This window comes from Zootermopsis nevadensis, unplaced genomic scaffold (genome assembly GCF_977971745.1).
Source record: "Zootermopsis nevadensis isolate Lab colony 2312 unplaced genomic scaffold, Znev_1.0 Znev_ptg000010l, whole genome shotgun sequence".
Lineage (NCBI taxonomy): Eukaryota > Metazoa > Arthropoda > Insecta > Blattodea > Termopsidae > Zootermopsis > Zootermopsis nevadensis.
Genome location: NW_028259142.1, coordinates 12,631,518 through 12,648,869, shown reverse-complemented (window position 1 = coordinate 12,648,869; position 17,352 = coordinate 12,631,518). Strand labels below are relative to the sequence as shown.

The 17,352-nt window shown below is 36.8% G+C and overlaps 1 protein-coding gene across 8 annotated transcripts in view; it reads right to left on the bottom strand.

Annotated features, from left to right (window-relative positions):
* Toll-6 (Toll-like receptor 6) overlaps nt 1–17,352 on the bottom strand; it is a 451,300-nt gene that overhangs the window by 181,091 nt on the left and 252,857 nt on the right. For 6 of the 8 annotated variants that reach the window (XR_015534552.1, XR_015534547.1, XR_015534550.1 and 3 more), the window contains one exon: nt 5,637–5,759. The gene's annotated coding sequence lies outside the window, so the exon portion shown is untranslated. The other 2 variants (XR_015534554.1, XR_015534553.1) reach the window with 2 other exon arrangements.

Genomic DNA, 17,352 nt, shown 5'->3' with positions numbered 1-17,352 from the left:
TAACCAATGCTAGTATTTCACAACGATAAATATATCTATAATTACACAGAGGAGTAATAAATGTACATGTTATTATACATAACGAAAGCAGAAAAACAAACAAACGTGTACAGTAAAACTCATCCTCGTATTAAAACTCGGTATCTTTAAACCTCCACAACAATGTTATCACAAAGCTAGAATAGTCTAATAACAATATTAACAACAACAATATTATTATTTTTCGCTGATGTGCTATGTAGTAAAATATTTATTTTACATTTCTCTAATTTTATTAGTCTGGTGGTGCGCTACTAACCCGACACACGATTTCTACGTACCTAGATTCCCAATGTCCCATACCTAGGTTAATTTGTTACTGTTACTGGAATCTCATTTTATTTCTTTACTCCAAGGGATTTGAAAAAAAAATCATAATTCTTATCTCGTCTGCTGCTTTACGTACAAATGCCAAACGTGCTATTGATTTGAAACCGTATAGTAAAACCTAAGTTTTGCATATAAAAATGGTATCAGAAATAATCTATTGCATAAAAATAATATTTATCTGAACAGTAATCTGAGCATATTTTACCACACTGATTTAATTAATATACGTTTCTCTCTCTATCAGTCACCATTATTTAAAATAATGGCATTCTTATTATGGTCTTACCATCTAAAACCCCACAAGTTTAAACGTTATTTTATACAACATTCAATATTACTACATTTTGTAATCAACCAGCTCGGAACAAATTCATTCTCTACACATTTATATTCAAGAACATTTAAAACAGGGTGCACATATCCGATCTTAATTGCCTTTCATGTTATCGCAAGAAACTATCTAACTCACTGTCACTGCAGAGAAGCCTCACTTTATCCAGCACGCATCAGGTGTAGCAATAACATAATTTATTCAGAGAATTCTACGTTTAAAGAAAATTCATGTAAAAGTTAAAAATTAATACACCACGTTTAATCTTCTGATAATACTGATATAAATGATGCTTTCCCATAAATTATCCTGACATTTCAAGATCAAATTTAATTTATGTTTTCCTTTAAATGTGTCGTACCAAATATTCTCAATTTGTATGAGGACCCTTGTGATATTTAGCCGAATGTTAGTTTTAAACAATGGAAAGTTTCAGCCCCAAGTACAAATCTCAAGTCCGAGCAAAACCCAATGACTGCTCACTGTTTTAAATATTTGCAGCCACCCTCTACATATGAAGCCTGCTCCTTATGGTCACAGCGTAAGCTCGCATTATGCCGTGGTAATAAGGGAACCACTTAAAAGGTTAGGCGTAAGGCCATCAAATCAACTAGGATAAAATATCATACGTGAATAACGATTCGGGGAGCTGAGAAATAACGCAAGAAATTTTACTCACATAACCTCAAGGGATGGGGTAACTTAAGATATCGAAGATTAAATTTAGATTACAAAAACAGGCGAGAGTTCTGGCCTAATCATAGATCGAAATTTCCGTGGAAATAGAAGAATTCTGTACGCAAGATAATGAATCGATTTCTTAAAAGCAGAGAATTTCTTACCACTTGAGGAACCATCAACTTTATAAGATACCACAACATGAATTTTGATAGGTCAGACTGGAGCAGAAGTATTTAAATACTTGAGTGTCTAATGAACCACTTCACAGAGCCATTAATTAGTTCATAAGTAGTTTCCTCCTTTGTGTCTTTCTACACTGTGACTTTCTTACACTGAACGTGCCCACTTTCTTGTAACTTTAGTGACGGTTGCTGGATTCCTTGGCTGTAAGCTTCCTTCCTTGATGCCCCGCCATTTGTCTCGATTAGTCCGGGTTCTCCGTAGCCACCGCTGCTGCAGTCTCTCAGTGATTTGATGGCCCACCTGGGGTTAAGCCAGCGCTGGCTCCTATGAACAGCACTCTACAGACAGACAGACAGACAGACAGACAGACCTACATACATACACCTGGTCCAAGTCTGAATCCTACACGCAAGGCTGAATGCAACTAACACGACATAAGCAACGGAAGAAGGAAATTTAAGAGTGTCAGACGTCTCCACAACAAACAATCATTACACAAATAAGTTATGTGTGGACTGGTTCCAGAAGCCGGAGGGACAGTCGGTGTACTAAGTAAGCTGTGGGCTAAACGACCGCCCGGGTTTCGATTCCCGACAGGTGCAGTCGTTTCTCTCTTTGCCACAGCATACATATCGAATATCTGGAACTCACCCCCCACCACCAACACAAGCCCCCTATCCTCCTGTGCACTGGGGGTCTTAAAAATGTACAGTCATTCTTGTCCTAGAATGAGAAATGCAAGATGTGTAGAAATCACGTGAGAGTCGGAAAATACGTCACATTTCAGTGTGAAAATCTGAAAGTACCATTTCGCTAGAAACACATGCGTAGATTAGATAATAATATTAAATGTAATAATAAACAGGACTAAGATGTTAGTGTTCACTCTTGAACCTTCTGGTTCCATAAAATGCAGAGAATTTCTCAATCAACTATAAGTTTTATTAAAATGACTCTGCTTCATATATTTAGCCAGCGACTATTAATCTCTCGTTCGGATCCAAGATCCTCCACTGAACATCACAGAAACATATGAAATTAAAAACACCATCGACCAATCGCAAGTGTGAAATTTCATAATAGTTCACTGCTTCTAGAATATTAATGAGGACACTGAAATGCGTGTAGAAAATGTCGGGCCTCGGGGTAGAAACATTATCTGATCTGTCAACTCAAGCACTGATTGCAGTTAGGCGTACACCCAAAAATATATCACTATGAAAATTAATTTCAGTTATAACAGTCGCTAAGGGAATTAATTTAATCAGCACATCATACATTGCGGATTGCTCTTATTATGGAGTCGTATCATTTCGTATTGGACAAACTGGACGAGAATTATTCCGTTCGTGGTTTTTACGAAGCGAATACAATGATAATAACTGGCAATAATTACAGGTAAACACTATTAACTAATTAGATCAAATTGTTTATATCAACAGTTACTCATTTTTAGAAATTAATCGATTGGTATCAGCTACAGGCTGTAGTATTTTCTTGTTTAAAAACATATCTATCATCAATCTGTATTCATGACTGTACAATCATATTTAATTATAATGCTTATAGTGAAGGCCTAAATTAATTTATTATACATACTGCAGGCCTGTGTCCACAGGAGCATAGCACGAGTAGGACATTCAATTAACTGACGACAGATGCAACAATACAGAAAGACAAATTTGTTTGCAAACACGAAGGAGATTAGAAAAGCAACGGCAATACTGGAATATTTTCGTTGTGTGATGAGACCTGGTCATCCTGTTGACAGGGTCAGTCGGTGATATTCTGCGAGCGTGGTTCAGCTGTCGACTTGAGCCCGGTGAAAGATGTCCCACTACAGCTTTGAACCAAGGACAAGCAACATGCAAAAGTATTTTTGCGCCTTAATTAATGAAAGGAGCAGAAAAATCCATCGACAATCGGCTGTGAAGTATGGACAGAATTTTTTGCTACAAGGAAATGTGTAGGTTTGGATTAAAAGCAGCCGAACCAGTGTTGATGTGGACAGGTAAGGCCGCGTATCCACATCACAGATGAACAATACATGAAGTGTACTGAAGCAATGATTCTTGAATAAATAAAGCGTAAATTACTGAAAGATTGGTAACTAATGTAGCACGTCCCTGGAGCTAACCTGGAGTGCAGAAACCACCTTTACGCCACACTCAGTCGATACAGATAGACTACAAGTAAACTACACTCGCAACAAATCACTGTCCGACCCTGAGCTACATTATTAAAAATTGTCGTGTGACTTGGAAAAGTTTTACCACATGTGATTTTAATTTGTGAGATGTTAGGTTTGACTTCCGATCATGGAACACCTATCCTGACTGATAGCGTGTTTTTCTGCATCCCTCCGAGAATATATCAGAATTGTACATTAAAATAAGCCACATCCACTTGAATCAGCATCCTTCACGAGTCAACAATCTTAATAGTGCCGATGACACATAATCTCAGCAGTGAAACGACGTCGGTAAATAAATGACGGTCGAAACAAAGAATATCCCAAGAAGACGGTCTCCACCGTGTTTAATACAGAGTAAAACTAACTCTGGCTTCTTAAGAGGATGTAAAACACGTTTTGCGTTATAATATTTCTTCTCTGATTAATCACGCAGATCTTTATGTGCAGATCCTGTAAGTATTCATAAGCTATCTGGGGAATACGTACGCTTAACGTGCAGGTAGTAAGTAGCCTACAGAGTGAAGACCTACAGATACAGAATAAAGGAACAAGCCAAGGCACAGCTGCTAAAGGCGCAGGTGATTTACTGCGTTCCACTGTAGGGACATTGTAAGAAGAGAACTTCTTTACGGGACAGAATTTTAATGAGCATCACAGTTCCTTCGATAGAGAAAAAAAACCCAGGCCATTCAACACTATTGAATTCTCTAAATTTGATAGTTTTCTCTGTGCAAACCCGGAGTTTTCAGATACGTATCCACAGAAACATGAACGCAAAGCATTAAATGAAAACTCAGTTGTCAATTATCACATCTAATATCAAATACCCCTGCTTAGACTATCACGCTCAACTGTCATATTGAATTTAAGTAGGCTCATTTTATTTATTGTTGTCCCTGCTAAATGTGACTAAATTATTGTTATTATTATTATTATCTACTATTATTGTCATTTATTCTTCTTGTCCTGATTCTCTAAATGGTTCCTGTAGTTACTGAGTCACTACTTTAAAATAAAGAATTGAACTGAATTATTATTTGCTGAGATACGCAGAACGTAATATAATACATTATTATTTCGGTAGAAACATGTTTTTTTTCTGTTTCAAATGGTGGCATAAACACCAATTAATAATTCTACATGTTTGTTAGAGAGGACCACGACGCTCAGGCGCTCTGAAAACTGAAAAATCTCGGAACATCTAATGCCACAACTAATGACAAAATAAATTCTACTACACATAACTTTAAATACTTCGTCGGGCGTGAAACGGTAATGAAAATTATTTGACATTACACATGTTTTTTATATGTACATCTGAGATACAGTATACCAAACCATTCTCTATATAAATGTGTGAAACGTCCCTAAAACTTGATATGCAGTACTTGTATGACATATGTCATGTCCATACATTTTCATATAGGCCTAAACGACCTAAGGACTAAGTGGTCGTTTCAAAATTTTGTCAGGTGGTACCTTTCAGCTTTGACTGGACAAAGCAGATATCCATTTATATTTTCAGTTTGCAATAGTGGGCTCAATGTCTCCATTACAGCATTACTGAGTACAAAGTAGGCGAAACATTCAAATTCTATATTTAGATTTTCCCCCGAATTCAATAAACAACGAACCACTTGAAAAAAGATATCATTAAATGTTTACCTTCATTAATTTTCAACACAAAAACAGTTTATTTCCGTCCACTTCAACAGACCATACGACGCTAACAGAACATTAGAAGCCCGCAAAATATTCTAAAAGGTTAAAGGCTGATGGAGACACGGTGTTTTACCTTTCCTCATGTCTCGTTTCAGCAACTGTTACATTTGTATTTCAAAAATACTAACGGATGGGCTACGTTTAACAGCAACTCACCATTTCCGAGCGGCGAACTGGGTCACGGTCTCTACAATTCCTTTAGCCTCCACCCAGCACCTGCCCTCTTGGTGGTCGGATGTGCAAATTCACCAGAAAAACTGCTCATTCCGCAAAGGGATACTGTGAATCAAATAATTGAGTGTTCGTTTTAGTAAAACAAACAAGAAGCATAAAGTTTTTTAAATAAGCTTAATTCGACGTTAAGAACTGATAATATAAGTTTAAAAATGTGTCACTGTGACCGTCGCCAGCCATTTTTGGTCGCTTTTAAAGGCAGGTGAAAGGTGATTGGACACACGAAACAGGGGAGGAAATAAAAGAGAGGTTGTGTGATTCGAACGCGTACCGGAAGTCATTCGTGACTGTGATGGGCGCACGAAAACACTCCCAAGATCGTACGAAAAATAACAAGCATGATTCATTGTCGGCCATGAAACATATAGGGAGTCAGGTCTTGCGTGCTGCTTGGTGGCGAAAGTGACAAGAAAACAACAACAACAACAATAATAATAATAATAATAAATAACATAAAAACGCAATGCGTGTTTTCAAATTCACAATTAATGTTCATAAAATACATGTAATGAAGTCAGTTAGCTAATGTGAACACACTAATTACGCCCTCAAAAAAGACTTTCGAATAAACAATTCATAGTCTCAATATCAATTGAAAATAATTATTTAATTCAACTTAGGTTAGGTAAACAAAAGTAATATTTAATGTAGAACTTCGACTATCGAATACAAAACGCATTGAATGTTGAATGCATTTGCAACGTTTCGACAAACAATACAGTTGACACTTTCTATGTGAAATATTTATCGTGTTACACACTACAGGATAAAGGCGTATTGAAGGGCCTCCGTCATTAGGGCGAGAATTCGCTCATCGCCCTGATGATTGAGGCAGCAAGGACCTCTGGAACATTGGCACACTTTTACCAGAATATATGGCGCCACAACCCAGAAGACAGAGATTTTTAATTGTTTAAAATTAATATTTTCAAAGGACCAGTGAAGTAATGATAACTTTATAATTCATACCTAAGTCTGGGATGTCTAAAAACTGGGCGGGTCACATAGAAATAGAACTTTTAACAAAATAAAAAACCCACTGAACCATAAATGTAGTACACTTCCGTTGAGATTACTGTTTCTGTTTTATTTTAATGAAGAATGCTCATACGCGATGATGACTGTAACAATAGTCACTGAATTAAACAGGAGCTTACTGCAAATAGTCCCTATTGTTTACGGTTGAATAATTCTAGATTGAAATGTGAAAAATAACTATAAATACCTAAAGAATGCTATAAAGTACGTCTACTGAAAGAAATTGCATTTACTGGGCGATTAAAATATCAACTTTCAGTGTTATTCAACACAAACAAATTTCAGTAGGCAGATATCTTACACATTCTTGTACTAAATTGAAAGATTAATATTAATTATAGCCACGGTGGTCTAGCGGTTAGAACGCTGGCCTTGTAAGTCTGGGGTCTCGGGTTTGATTCCCGGCGGTGCCCGAATTTATAACTTGTGTTGGGCAAGGCCGTGTTCTAGGCAACACGGAGTTTTCCTCCGGGGGCTTCCCCGGTTTCTCCGTGGCATCCCAACAATTACTCCATTCACACACAGAAGAAGGCAATGGCAAACCACTTCTGGATCATCTGCCAAGTACAGGTCCCAGTCCGAGAAAAGGATGGAAGGACCCTGTTCATATGGACCTGTCGTCAGACAGAACAATAAATAATAATAAATAAACTCAAAAAGGTTTATGAAATACTTCAGAAAAAGTGGACAGGCGAAACATATGTTTTCTAAATGCGTTTTTTGCGACAATGATTACCTCACTGAACTTCGTGTTTATTTATTGGAGACACAAACTTAATATTGCAACGTTCATCACATTCCAGAGAACCTGCTACACGACAAAGAGCCAGAAATTATTTGTATCTTATATTTTTTAAATATTCACTCATTTATTAAATTAGCTCTGTTTTTTGTGTTACGCGCTAATCTTTCTAAGACTGAGAACAAAGGAGAAAATTCATGAATCTCCATAAACACTTTATGGTGCGCAAAGTAGTCTGGTAGTAGTTTGCCGACTTTCAGAGGTCCTTGCAGCCTCCATCATCACGGCGCGACAACCCAGAAGACAGCCATCTTGGTACAGACGCTCAATACCAACATTATTCGAAATGTGTTTAGCATTTCCGTAGATAAGAAATGGGGACACGTTCTGACTCCTCGTCCTGGACTCATCCACATTCAAAGAGTGTGCTGACGTATTCTTTATCACTTGATCTGTGGGTATTTAATGCTTTAGACACAAGATTCACGCACACTTGATAGCTAGTCTCTCACGGTTCAGCCAAACGCCTGGCTTAAATGAAATCGTCAAATATCACTACACATTCTGCATGCACCATGTCGATATTTTAATTTTCCTACAAGCACAGTGCCAGAAGTTTGAGTATTCTAAACTGGATCTGTCTATTAGTATTCATACTTTCTATACTAAATAACAAAAAAAAGTCGAAAAGAAGTTGACAACGGGTATTTCACTTAGTCGACCATTCTGTTACAGGTAAAACTGTTCGTCGGTTTTAAAGTGTATAGGCCCTCTCAAATACAAACACATAAAACAGACATTTACATTAAATATTCCTCCCATGTATCGTATTACGACAAGCTCTATGCTTTCATATGATTATGTAACTTGAAAGACATTTCTGAACTCTAAAATTTTGAATTATAACGCCGTTAAGTCTCGCAGGCGGTTACCAAATCTTCGTAGGAACTTATTGCTTCCATCTTCAAAGCAGGAGTGATAACAACGACCACGCTGGCAAGACAACATGGCGTCACCTTTTATCTATATCCTCGATAACACATAAAATTATTTTCCCACAGACAGTTCTGTTCAAAAGACTTTCTTGAAACAAATTGCAAATATAAAATTTTCCATTACTCCAATTATCCCTTTGAAGCCGATGCTCAGATTATGTATTCAGTCCCTACCGAAAAGAAAACACACCTCACCACTACAAAAATTGAATAATTAAAGCAGTTTAAAGGAATACTCCCTGTTTATTGTGAATATCATGCAAAGCCAACCAATACAAAATGAAGACTTATTGACTGTAGAGGCAGATGGGAGATACAGTTACCACTGAGCTGTAAAGTGTTAAAATTTCGAATTCCTTCTCAATTATGCGTCATACATGTATGTATGCATGTATACAGGATGAGTCAGAAGTATGTTTACAAACTTCGTGTGCGTTTTCCAAGATCAAAAATAGGAAAAATTGTTCCGATGAAAATGGGGTCTAATCTAATCTAACCAAACTTAACCTAATGTACATTTAAAAAATGGGCCTTTGGGACATTTAGACACTTTAGCCCATTTACGTGTTACGACGGTTTCACGTTCATTTCGCTTTGAATATTTTTATCGTATAACAGGGACTCCGCGTTGAGATTTCATGGAAGTTACGTGCAGGTATCAGACAGAAGTACCGGTAACCATTCTGAAAAGTCGCCACAACACGAACAGAAACGTACTCAAAATGGAATTTAAAATTTTACAAAGGATAGGATTTTTTTCTATTGCAAGGAGAAAATCAATTGGCATGTTATCTTAAACTAAACGTTTCGATTTTTTACAAATCGACAATAACAATATTAAAAGCGACATTAACGCAAATACTCAGAAAAGCGATTAAGGATTAATTTTTTCTTTTACAATTTTTGCATGAACGTATTTATGTAATTATAAATAAATGCGTGTTAAATTTGCACATTCTCCCTTCACGACCTGCTAACAGATAAACAAACCATTTAGCAACAAATTTGATGGTTCCGCCATATATCAGACCAGACAGTCCACCCCCTCACATCAAAGCATTCTGCTCTAAAACCCCTCGAAGGGGCATCAAGATCAGCCACTCGAATTACTCTCATGCACTTTAAATAATACTAACTGTGTTCCTCAACGTACGCATCTACACTTCGTTCTGAAAGCCATTAGAATAATGAGTTCTTTGTATGTAGTTTGTACAAACTGACGAGATTTTGTGTGATTCAAAAATATCATCGGTATAAAGTAGCCAGGGGAAAAGCGGTCATATGTGTAATGAGTGCTGGGATGATTAAAGTGGATACTCTTGTATCCCCAGGACCCATGCAACCAGCTCTGCGAAATATTTTTCCCAATTAGTAAACCGCTAAGAGCAATTCATTAGCATGTTTCCCCTGTAACAGATTTAAAACTACATTCAGTGGCCACAACTTGAATTTCATGCTTGAGTTCAGTACACAATTACGATATTTGTAATTCTAAATATTGTTATGTGAATTAAATACCATAGACAAACTAACTTAAGTCCTTGAACTAAACAAGGCGAGCGAAGCGTACTCAATTACAGAGTAGTATACTTTTCAATTCGTTCTTTGTAAATTTGTCATTGACCCAGTCGTACATTTGGTGCAGATAGAAATGCATATTGCAGATAAAAAAAAACCCAATGTTACAAAGCTATTTACACTACAGATGTCAGAATGCAATGTAAGACGATTTCTTAATTTGATTTCGTTCAAAATTTCCATGTCGAAAAATGTTTCGACTATACAAATAAATGTTTGTGTGCCAATCTTTCGTACAACGAGCAATACTTTTCGCAACACCGATAATTGAAGTACCCCCCTCCCACACCCCACCTTTCTCAATATCAGATTTATATGAAGGTGTCATACAGTTCTGAAGATTGAATGCATTATATCAGCATTTTTGTACATCTCATGGAAACTAATTTATGTACCACATGTAACTTGATCAGTGATTTATGATAAGTATGTGTCACAACAGAAAATAATAAACCGGTTATTATGATAATTACCGAAATCATATGCAGGAATAACACATAATAGCCTGCTATTATTCATATCTGCCAATTAATCACTATTTCTGTACAAGCATCAAGCATTCATAGGTACATACATACATACACACTTCACATTCCGGACACTTTAACTCCCATAAAAGAGACTTGGGTATTAAATTGATAAAAGTCTGTATGGACCCCAAGGGATGTAATTTAATGTCGTTGTGAATAGAAAAATCTGACTGCCAGTAACTGATTCCTGCTCGTCCAGATAAAAGGAAATTTTTTTTCGGATTCTATTTGCATTATAAGAACAAAAATCATATCAATGTGTTCCGCGTTTCCTCAAAAGTTCCATGTGTTTCTGACCAGGACACAATTTGAAAACTTCTACTGGTTATTTGGAGTGCCATAACTTCTACGTCACTATATACTTTAATGAAGTGATCTTAAGTAGACTTTTCCTAAGAAGAAAAACTCTGTAAAACACGGGCTTCTACATTTCTCCCCAGCCCATTCATAATTGGATTTATGATCTTGCTTCAGAACATTATCAGCCACGCCCTACCTTACACTAACTTGCGGTCGTCTAATAACTTTCGTTGTGTTACAACTTCTATTTTAAAACTTAAGTAGCTCACGAGGTCTTACGGCAATTTTCCACAACCTACACGCATCGACATTCTAAATGCATAGGCTATGCCTTTCCACACGTTCTCAACTACTAAGATAACTGTCTTCTATGGTGTTTCGGTGTGTAGTCTCTTTACCGACGTTTCAGAGGCGCTTGCTACATCCACTAGAACTTTCTCTCATCTCTATTCAGTACGCTTTCTCGGAATATCAGATTTAATCTTTATTTAGTAATCGTGCTTGATTTTAGTCATTCAATAATCATACCAAATACGATGTTACACACCAGGCTTATGTGTTTAAAAGAAATTATAATGCTAGACATAAAATATATTATGAAAAACCGTGTTCAAAATCGCGAGACTTCAAGTGAAATTCGTGGTACAAGAAGTGGCACTTAAGCAGGTTTTCCTCTGCTAATTATCATTCCAACACTTCTCCAGTCTCATCGATTATCGCCCCATGAGGTGTGTGATAGCCGTGACCAAGCAGCACATTATCACACCCCGGATCTTAAGTTGGGGGCTTCATTTCTGGCCAGGCATTTTGCTGCTGTCAGAGAAAATATAGTTCAGTTAATCATATTGAATTATGAAACACACATAACTTTATTTATTTTCCAGGAATGCCTTTGTACACAAACACAAAATATATAAAAAAAATTATATTCAGCATTTATGCATGCATACATTTCAGACATTGACACTCAACAATAATGGGCTACGCGGCGGATGTGCTGTTCGCGTTTCGCCACAGACGCCCGTCTAACGACTCCGTCGTCTTTGTTAGAAAGCACCAAGCCACACTTTTCTATTCTCCGCTTTCCTGAACACAGGAGTGATACAATTTGTAACAACTGTAACTATGTCATTATGAAGAATTGGCCTCAATGCGCAGTGTTTAAAAGATCCACACAGCATGTAAGAATAATGACATAACACTCAAAATATAAAAGTTAAAAATATAAACTTCTCACACGAAATACATCTTTTCACGTATCATATGCTTATGGTCTGTAAATGTGCCATAATTAAATGCCGTCCATCATTTGTCAGAGTTTAAATTATAAACATTAATCTATGTCTTCCAATTTTCAAAGTAAATTACTTCTTATTGGTTCTGCTACAGTTAAATAAAGGTGGAATTAGAAGCCATTGGTCTAATACGCTCCAAAAGCATAAACACAATAGTGTATGCTATACATGTATTGTAAATTCGTGCATCTAAACTGCTGGCCATGAAAAAGGAACTAATTTAAAAAAAAAATACATCACATGAATAAAACATTGATAACAGATCTAGAATATATTAAATCCCAGTTACAAGTTTCATAAAGGAAATCCCACAGAGGAAGCCATAAATAAAGTACTTGAAAACATGATTCGCAGTTTTGGATGTGAAAAACATACGGATTTCTGCAATCATAATTTTTATTTTTTTATTATAAACTTTGTAACCAATATATTTTAATGTATCTCTTAGTTTCGAGTCATCACTTTTTAGTCCATGTCTCGTGAGAATAAAAGACGAAGAAATGGTTTTATGCGTAGGTCTAATAAATCTCGAGTTATAGAGAAATATAAATTCACCAAGAATTCATTAGTAAAATGAGTACTCAATTTTCAGTCATAACCAAAGTAAACTGTGGGTACTTTGGGCTTACAGGTATAAAGGAAGACAGGGCTGGGCTGCAATTTCTGTTCACAATTCCGCAGTGAGTGTTTGTACACGAATGCACGGACACAGTGTACATCACGACTACGGTTTGGTGGCCCAAAGGGATTATTCCGCATGGAAATGGGTAATAGGAGCGCGTGAAGCTTTGTCTCTGCTAGAGGGATATTGACAAGTTGTTTATATCAGGGCTGAAATTGAGCCCAGGGATTTCAAAGTTTAATGGGTAGAAAACGCGGATGTGAAAATTGTCCATTCCGCGGTAAAGTTCATTGCGTGTATGAGAAGCGATGCCAGAGGATCAGACAACACAATGAGACAGCAATAAAAGAGAGTTTCCGCAGGCTCAATAAAACGGATGATTATGAAGAAGAACAAAAACGAGAGAGATAAAATGTGAACAGAAAGAAAACGGATTATGGAAATGAGAGAATGATCAACTTTATGGACAACATGAACAAAAAAATTTCAGAACAGCAGCACAGTATAAAGCGAGACATAACGCTTCAAAACGTACGAATGTTCGTGTATTAATCTTTGTTCACAACTGGACCTGAAGCGTTTAACTTTTTTCAGGTTATGCACGAGATGAAAAGATTATGGACGATGAGTAGGTAAGGATTTGTGAGGAGATAGTTGTGGCCTTTTTTTTACTCTCTATTACAGGCATTACCATGGGGGACTGACGAAAATTACAAAAAGTCTCATTATAATAGACGGTAGGTAAGTTCATGTCGATGAGACTAGAAACTATGGTTCCGAATGCAGGTCTAAAGCTTTGCTACTAGATCAGCCTCACGCTACATATAAAAATAAATAACTATATATATATATATATATATATATATATATATATACCCATATATGTACACAAAGCGACGTAAAAATAATGATGTGATGAAGAACACTTCAGTCCAGTTAAAAGGAATTATTTCTATACGCTGTTTGTATAAAATATATTATTAAGACGCCCAACCGTCCGAGGGCTTATTTCGTTTTGAAAAAAAATAATGAACTGATTTCGATTTACACATTTCGAGACATTTTCCCAAAATGGCCAATCGTACAAAAAATATTAAACCTGTTGCATGTCCTAAAATAGCAGAGCTCATTAAGATTTTGCATTAGTGTTTCAGATATTTCGGCGATTTATATAATGATATCAGAATCTGCAGTATGATTAGTGTCATTATGTATACAACAATGGCTTTGTATATGTGATAATAATTTTGTTCTTTCAGCAAACGAACAGTATTGCAACCGAAACATAAACAACGTGTAGCCGATTTGGAAAATATATTTAACCTAGGTATACTGAGAATTTGAATTTTTGGTATCTAAATGTTTCCACATTTTACAGCATAATTTGTGCCAAGGAACCATGACAAGGGGTCAAAATGTATGATTAAATCAATATCTAAAGATCGTCCGCCATTTTTAAATATTCCGTGGCAACATATAATTTGTACTGAAAAAAGTGAAATGCAGAAATGTAATTACTCTATTGACACGTTAAACGGTCCTGTGGTGGACTCTTGTGAACGTTGAAGTAAAACTCCGAGTTTTTAAAAGAATATAAATTTCTTGATCACCTAATCCACTATCAGCTTCTCAAGCACAACTATGCTTCATGGTGTCAATTAACTAGTTGCTGACAAAACTCACAAATTGTGACATACAAACCTTTGATTACAGAATTTATAAACTATCAATTATGTTTCAGTGTATATTATTAACTTTTTACTTACAAAAGTAAGTGTCTGAAGCTTTATTACTGATATTCTTTCTAACTTCATTGAAACAGCTGAGAATACGAACTTTTGTTTTAAAGTACATACATTAATCCACTTTTCTTGGCACTGGCTTAGAGTCCTCATTTACATACCAGAAGTCTATGGCTTCGAAATATAGTGTATAAAAATAGGATTTATGCAACAGACGCTTCCAAATAATTGGGCCTAACCATATTTGAACAAAGTCAAAGATAAAGAAACCGCTTGGGACTTCTAGACATCCACGAGAGGATATTTCAATGTGTCTTAAAGAAAGGATATGAGGATATCAATCTGACTCATCTTACTCAGGACTGAGGTAATTGACGGACTGTTATAAGCACTGTAATATATAATGAATGCGCTGTGTAAGATGATTATATTTTACCTTGGGTTTGGGACAAAACTAAATGAGACAGAAGTGGAGAGAAAAATATAAATGGGAAAGTTTGAGAAGCGGAAACAACTGCTGGTTCTTGGTGCTCCGCCCTCCTGCTTTCCTACAACAGTGGAACACGCAAAGGCTGAAGTTTACGTAAGCCAACAGCAAGGCTGAATGATACTTATCTTACCAGAACTACACGCGGTAACTCCTCCTTTTTCTAACTAACTAACTAACTAGATGGCTTACCGAACCCGAAGGTTCATCACCGAATTAACCAAAGCCCTCCACCGGACCCTGTCCTGGGCCAACAAAATCCAGTTTCCTTCAACTCCTATCTCGGATAGATCCCGCCTGAGATTATCCTCCCATCTACGTCTAGGTCTCCCCAGCGGTCTCTTCCCTTCAGGTTTCCCAACCAGTACCCGGTGCACACCTCTTGTCCCATCCATGCGCGCTACATGTCCCGCCCATCTCACTCTTCTCGACTTAATCACCCTCACAATACTGGGGGAGCAGTACAGATTTTTAAGCTCGTCATTGTGCAGTTTTCTCCACGCCCCATCGTCTTCCCTCTTAGGCCCAAATATCCTCCTCAACACCCGATTCTCAAACACCTGCAATCTGTGTTCCTCCCTCTGAGTGAGAGACCATGTTTCGCACCCATACAAAACAACAGGCAAGATTATTGTTTTGTATACTTTAATTTTCAGGTTCTTAGGAATCAGACGGGAAGACAAAATATTTTGGACTGAGAAGTAGCAAGCATTTCCGGAATTTAGTCTCCTCCTAACTTCCTCACAAGTATCATTTTGATTTGTTATTGTTGTTCCCAAATATTTGAACTTTGTAACCCTTTCAAAGGATTTATTAGCTACCCTAAGATAATTTTGCCCGCCTGTCTTCTGATGACGAGATACTAACATGTACTTAGTTTTTTCTGAATTTACTTCCAGCCCCACTTGTCTACCAGCCTCTAGTAAAACTTCTGCGTTCCTCTTTATTGTATTTATATCGTCCCCCAATAAATTAACATCATCAGCATATGCCAATAGCTGATGTGTCCCGTTCAATTGCAAACCCTCCTGCCTACCTTGGACCTTCCTGATGGCGTATTCTAGCGCAAAGTTAAAGAGCAAGGGAGACAAAGCATCTCCTTGTTTTAGACCGTTCTTGATGAGGAATGTCTCAGATACATATTTACCTACTCGAATTTTGCTGCAGGTTTCATTTAAGCACATTTTTATTAGACCCACTAGCTTCTTTGGTATACCAAATTCAATAAGAATATTATATAGCACTTCTCTCTTCACAGAGTCATAGGCTTTTTTGAAATCTATAAATAACTGATGTACAGTCCCACCGAACTCCCATTTTTTCTCTAGTATCTGACGAATGCAAAAGATCTGATCAATCGTTGATCTGTTTCGTCTGAACCCACACTGATGATCCCCAATAGTTTCATTCGCATATGGGGTTAATCTTGCCAAAAGAATGTTGGATAGAATTTTGTATGAGGTTGATAGCAGCGATATTCCTCGGTAATTACCACACTCAGTCTTGTCCCCCTTCTTATAAATAGGAATAATTATGGATTCCTTCCATTGATGTGGCATCTCTTCCTTATCCCAAATTAACTGAATAAGCTTATGGATCCTCATATGCAACCCTTTGCCACCTGCTTTAATTAATTCGGCCGGAATCTGATCAATTCCTGAAGATTTATAACTTTTCAACTTCCCAATGGCTAGTTCCACTTCATCTAAGCTAGGTTCTGGCACCAACAGTTCAGCTGTATGCATTTTAATCTGTCTAATATCACCAGTATTATGAACATTTAAGAGCTCGCTAAAGAAATTTTTCCACCTATTCACAATTTTTATTGGATCTGCAAGCAAATTGCCACTATCATCCTTTACCAAATTAGTCTGGGGTTGATATCCTTTCTTAAAGTTATTAATGCCTCTGTACAGGTCTCTGATGTTTTTTTCCTTATTATTTGTCTCAAGTTCAGCAATTTTGCCCTTCAGGTATTCCCTTTTCTTAGTCCTAAAGGTTCTACTAGCCTCACGTCTCACGTTACATAGATTATCCGCATTTGTTTTGTTTGGGTTCTGCAACCATTGAAATTTTGTTTGCTTCCTTCGATCTATTAATTTTGAACATTCTTCATCAAACCACGGTTTATTTTGCTTTCTCCTGTAGTATCCTAGTTTCTCTTTTGCTGAAATTTTGATGCAGTTTCTGACATTTTCCCACTCCCTGTTGATGTCCACACTTTCATTATCCTCATTTGTCTCTAAAATTTGAAACCTATTCGAAATTTCAACTTGATATTGTTCCTTTGCCTCTCCCTCACTTAATTT